Here is a 4,902-nt window from a genome sequence, read left to right as displayed (position 1 = left end):
CGTGCTGCCCCAAGCTGCAATGTTAAGAAACCAAAATGCAGGGTCTTCAAAACATCATTCTGATGCCATATTGACATAACATAACATAATTCAGTTGTGAGATACCATGACCAAAATCCAAATCTTCCAAATGTCACATCCAACTTAAAGTTAGAGTAAGTATTATTATAATATAATGGGTGTATTTTAATGTAAAATTATAGAATAAAAAAATCATTAAAATCATTTAAAATTAGTTTGAGGAGATCCAAAACTACTGAGATGTTCTTCAGTGGGCAATAATCTGAGTGGTCCAATGGTGGACCAGCAGTGTCCTACCATCAGTGGGTTACCTACATTTTCAAGGCGTTGGACAGGTATATGCTTGCCGCCTTAAGAATACAAAACACTGTTGAAAAATTGCTGGAGCGATTTTGCTACTGTATTGTACTGTATTTTTAAATACAGTATTTTACTGTGTATTGCAATGCATCCTGGGTAACGGACTGGAAGCAGCAATGAAGCAACTAGCTTTACAGTATTTCACTGTATTGTGTAACTTTACCATTTATTTAACCATTAATACCACTTATCCACTTATTTATCACTTATTTTATTATTTTGGCAACGAAAATAAGGCTTAGATTGTTCCAAAATTACATTTGTGTTTTTCCCCTCCTTTAGGCAATGGTACAATATATTTTTTTTTTTTTACGTCAGCTGTAGGCCTCACTACAAAACAAAACCAGAACAGTACAAGAGAATACTTTTCATCAAAATAAAAAAAAGAGAGAGAGAGTTGTGTTAGCAAGAACGGGGCTAACGGTTCTCTGGGGACGGGGTGGCGAGAACGGAGATGGAGTAAGAGAGACAAAAAGGAAGAGACTAAATGTATACAGAGGCTGCAAGCGTCATCGTACTTTGATTTTGGAACAACATTAATGAGTAAATATGTTTTAATCATAAAGCTCTAAGCTTTTCCAACCACATTGTCTTGGTACTGCTTTTTAGCAAGATAGATGGTGCTAGTTATGATAGCCGCGAACATTTAACCAGATAACTCCTGTGGAATTTGCACGTTTGTTTGCTCCCAAAAAATGTTAATGTTTTATCGTCGCAGATATCGTCAACTGGTATTTCCCCCCCTCAAATTAGTCCGTTGGAGGGGATTGAAGCCGGAGATATCACCAGTTTTGTGACGGGTTACAAGCAGGAGGCTGAGGGAAAGGTAGGAGAGAAGAGGCGGGAAGAAAACAAAGAGAGGGTTCTGCTCCATTGAAACAGGCTGCCGGTGAAAGGCCGGGTCAGTCGTAGCATTATTTATTTATATTTAGCGTAGTAGAGACCACCAGGTAGAGAACGATAATTTAACTGTACAAACAATTGTAAACTCAAAGTCCAGTTTTGGGCTTCTTGCGGGTACTATTCGAGTTTTAGTTAGCTAGCAGAGTAATGCTTTTAAGAAGAGAATGGAGGGAAATATAAACATAGAGATGGACAGGGATTCTGGTCATTGATATTGGTCAGTTTGGTAAAATTAGCTACGTTCATTATAACACGTATAAACGTAGAAAATGTAATGTTAGCTACAGACAAACTCCATTCCAGATTATTAGCTAATGTATATTTGGAGTGTCAGGTGTGAATGAGGTGCAAGGTGGGGGGAGATTTTGCTGTGAAATAATTTTACTTTGTGCTGTATTGAGAATTATAGGCTACTGTATTTTGCTGCAGAATTTTGAGCTCCTACAGGGACTGGGGGGGAAAATAAAAAAGGACCATTGATTTTGCGTTCCCTCGCAAAAGACATAGCATCTCTTCTGAGCAGAAAACATGGATGTGTTATTGGGGAGTGCCAACTGAAACGTTTGTTGCTGTGTTGTTAACTGCTATGAAATGAGGATGAGAGAATTTAAAGTGCAAGCGCATGGACAAAGGTTACGTGAACAGTACAGAGACAATGAACAGAGTTTCCAATCAGTGGGAGAGAATGGAGAGTGAACAGCTAAATAAATGTGTAGCTATTGGTAGTGTATTGGAGTAATGTGTGTAAAAGTCAGTTCTTGCAGAAAATGGTATCCTGTTTTTACTGCAGCTTTAAAAAAAAACAGAATTCCCAGATAAAACGAAATGCATGGTGTAGCGACCGGCTCGTGAGCTTCACAGCCGTGTCTGGAGTCAGCGTGCTGAGCCACGTCTCCGTAAAAATAAGTCTGCAGCGTGCCCTGAGATCTGTGTGTTGTATCACTGCCTTACACCCTCCATCTTGTTATTGAATGACCGGATTTTTGCGAGAGACTTTGCTTGGTAAAGGTTTTTTGTTAAGATTCTTAGCTTGACCCCTACCCCTGTCAATAACAAAAAAAAAAAAAACAGCTGTTTGCATATTTACTTTCTTTCACAGGCCGCCTACATCTCATACGCCTGTTACTATGGAGATACGTGGACCTACAGCGTTCAGACTAGCACTTTCAGGATGCTACCGAACGTATATAAACTTGTTGTTCACAACTTCCTCTGATGTTAGGCAGTTCCTTACAGATGTATGAACGATTCGCACTGGCAACGAAACTGTGTGTTAGTAGAGATAAATAAATACATATATAATATCTGTTTCAAGTGGCTGGATTTCCCTGGAAACTGCAGTGTCTTGATGTGTTGACTGAGCCACAAAGACAGTTGTGCATCATAAAACATTTGCAAAGGAGCGCAATGTATTTGTGAGGGAATGCAAAATGTTTTATGAGGAAACACAAAACTATTTGCTAAGGAACACAATTATGTTTGCGAGGGAACGCAAAATCAATCAATAGTCTTTTTTTATTTTCCCCCCAGTCCTTTTAGAGGCTCCGTAACATTCCAAATCTGATTTGAGACTCAAATTTTTGTTATTTAGTTTATAGTCCAAATTTAGTTTATATAGATTTTGAAGAGAAGAACCTATTTGCTAGCCAGGTATACAAAACTAGTAAATTAATTAGCTTGGCTAAGTGTTTGTGTGTACATTTCATTGTTTATCAGAGTTTAGTTAAGAGTATTGCATTTAAAGTGTCTAAATACTAAATGTTGGCTACCAGTTCTGTGATCACAAATGTAGTGTGTTGGTTTATGTAATGCATATGAAATGACATCTTATTTCTCTGTACTATATGTTTTAAATGTGGAGAGTCTCGTCGTGCAATGACTTTCAGGAAGTTGGCTGCATTTAAGGCTCACATTTACAGGTATCATTAAAACAGCAAAACTGAAACTAGACCTAGGCTATATCATATAGGTTTGAAAACTGCAATGGTAAATGTTGAAGACTTAAAAGAATTTATATTCTCATCATTTAGGCAAGTGCCACAGCTGCTGATTTTGGGAACCTTAACCTGCCTCTGAGTCCTCAGATGTTTATTCAGGGTATATATACATAATTGCAGGATTTGTCAAAATACTCCAGAATAACAAAAGTTTAAGAAACATTTGAATTATAATTACAGTGGAATTTTGGACCAATGCAAGATATTTGCTGACAGTGGAAGGACAAGTGACCTATGTTTGCTCAAGCCTTCATTAATTTCTGGAAAGGCAGCCCTATTCTCCTTGTACTAAAATTTCAATCTCCAATATAGACAGGAAATTTAATGTATAATTGAGTTAATCCAGAAGTCAATTTTATTCTTTGTAGTTTTTTCTTTCTTTCTCTCTCTACTTGTTTACTTCCTTCTCTGAATTAAACTAGCCTCTATTTCATGTTATCTTACCTGTAATTAAAAGTATTAATAAATATAAAAACCTTGAAATAACATAAATTTACTGATGCAGAAACCCCATGTATTAAAATGTATTAAAAAATCTAAAATTATCTGAAGGTAACTGCTTATTAAAATTTTGACCCGTTTCTGTTGGATAATTCTTTATGAAATTATTATGAAGAGCAGTTACTGTTCATTCATTAATTCATCTGCTGCAACCATTTAATTCTAATCAGGCTCATTGTGGGAATCATTTGATGCAGTTGAATATTGTGCTTTTGATATGTGAAATTAAAGGTCAAATACAGGATTTTCTGATTACTATTATACATTGAAATATTGCATAGCATATCAGTCTACATGGCTTTTAGATCAGGTATCAAATTGAAATCGCAGTACTTTTGGAAAAAAATGTATTTGTTGAGTTTGTATTAATATCTATCCTCAGCCTTCACTGCAAAAGTGTGAGCAAGCGACAACTAGGGCTGGGCAATATGACCAAAAATTCATATCTCAATGTGCCTAAAAGAAATGGAGATATATGATACGATATGACATTATGAAAGCCATAACAAAATACAGTGTCAAAGTATTAGTGTTTATTTTTAGCACCAAATAGGAAATGCTGCATTATCTAACTGTAATTATTAATGTAATTCACCCTTTACCTCACTCATTTCCTCTGATTACGTACAGAAAAATAAACGTAGCACAAAAAGTAAGGAAATTTGTGTCTGGTAGATTATTTCTTTGTTGTAACAGTGTTTCTTGCAAATAAATATATCATCCCACAAATGCATGTTCCTTACAAATGTGGCACCATTTCAAAGGGAAATTAACAGGATTCCAATATTATAAGATTTATTGCCAAGAAGCATTGTTACAACAAAGATATAATCTACCAAACAAAAATATCCTTATTTTTGTGCTATGTTTAGTTTTAAAAATTGTCTTGCCCATGATGACATTTGATCTTCCCCTTACTGTATCCCCTAAGCTTTGTGTACACAAATTTTATTGCAACTTTTTGTGCCTTTATTTCCACAAGCTATGTTACTAATTATGGAATTTTTATTTTTATAGATTCCTCAGTGGTACAAATCCTCAGGGGTGGTCAAAGTCAAGAGCAACCAAGAAGTCCTGAAGCATGCATCCATGTGTATCACTCTCTTTTAAAGAAACTGAT

Source organism: Hoplias malabaricus, chromosome 5, assembly GCF_029633855.1.
Source record: "Hoplias malabaricus isolate fHopMal1 chromosome 5, fHopMal1.hap1, whole genome shotgun sequence".
NCBI lineage: Eukaryota > Metazoa > Chordata > Actinopteri > Characiformes > Erythrinidae > Hoplias > Hoplias malabaricus.
The sequence above is the reverse complement of the archived record's forward strand: the minus strand, read 5'-3'. Positions refer to the sequence as shown.